Below are 908 nucleotides of genomic sequence, written 5' to 3' on the forward strand. Positions count from 1 at the left end.
TTGGGTGGTTTCTCCAGCCTGGGTTGTAAGTGTTGGAGTGTGGATCATATGATTGCCTTTGTTGGTTTCCCACATAGTTAACCTCATCCCAATCACCTCCTTCAATGCCTACTTCCTCTTGATCTTGTGTGTGTATTGCAGCCACTTGCTTTGTTTCTAATTGCCTGGTAAGCTCTGCTAGTTGCTTGGCAAACACCTTGTTTTGGGCTAGAATTGTATCGACATGGTTCAGCTCCATGACTCCCTTAGTGTTGTGCCTTTCTGATGCATAGTAGTACTCATTCTCAGCCACTGTCTCGATCACTTCAATGGCTTCTTCCACGGTCTTTTTCTTGTTCAATGAACCTCCTGATGAATGGTCTACAGCCTTCCTTGATTCATAAGAGAGCCTATCATAGAAGATGTGCAATTGCACCCAATCATGGAACATGTTTGGTGGGCATTTCCTTGTCAAGTCCTTGAATCTCTCCCATGCCTCGTAGAGAGTTTCACCATCTTGTTGTCTAAAAGTCTGGACCTCAGATCGAAGCCTATTGACCTTTTGTGGAGGGTAGAAACGTGCCAGAAACTTGCCTTCCACCTCATCCCATGTGGTTAGACTCCCCCTTGGGAATGATTCCAGCCACTTAGCTGCCTTGTCCCTAAGTGAAAATGGGAACAAGAGCAGTTTATAGGCATCTTCCTGGACTCCATTGGACTTCACAGTGTCACAAATTCTCAGGAATTTTGTGAGATGTTGGTTTGGGTCTTCATTAGCACTTCCTCCAAAGGAACAATGATTTTCCACCAATGATATTAGCTGTGGCTTGAGCTCAAAATTGTTGGCCTGAATGGGTGGTTTCTGGATGCTACTACCACAATTCCCAGAGGTTGGGTTTATGTATGAACTAAGAACCCTCCTCTCAGGA

At 44.9% G+C, this 908-nt stretch overlaps 1 non-coding gene across 1 annotated transcript; it reads left to right on the forward strand.

Moving 5' to 3' along the window:
* Window positions 1-428: 428 nt before the first annotated feature.
* LOC148567581 (small nucleolar RNA R71) lies at window positions 429-532 on the forward strand. Its single transcript, XR_015882790.1, has one exon. It is a non-coding gene; the product is annotated as a small nucleolar RNA R71 (small nucleolar RNA).
* The last annotated feature ends 376 nt before the right edge of the window (window positions 533-908 follow it).

The sequence above is a fragment of the Arachis ipaensis genome, chromosome B4, assembly GCF_059453495.1.
Source record: "Arachis ipaensis isolate K30076 ecotype BB chromosome B4, ASM5945349v1, whole genome shotgun sequence".
In the NCBI taxonomy this organism is placed as follows: domain Eukaryota; kingdom Viridiplantae; phylum Streptophyta; class Magnoliopsida; order Fabales; family Fabaceae; genus Arachis; species Arachis ipaensis.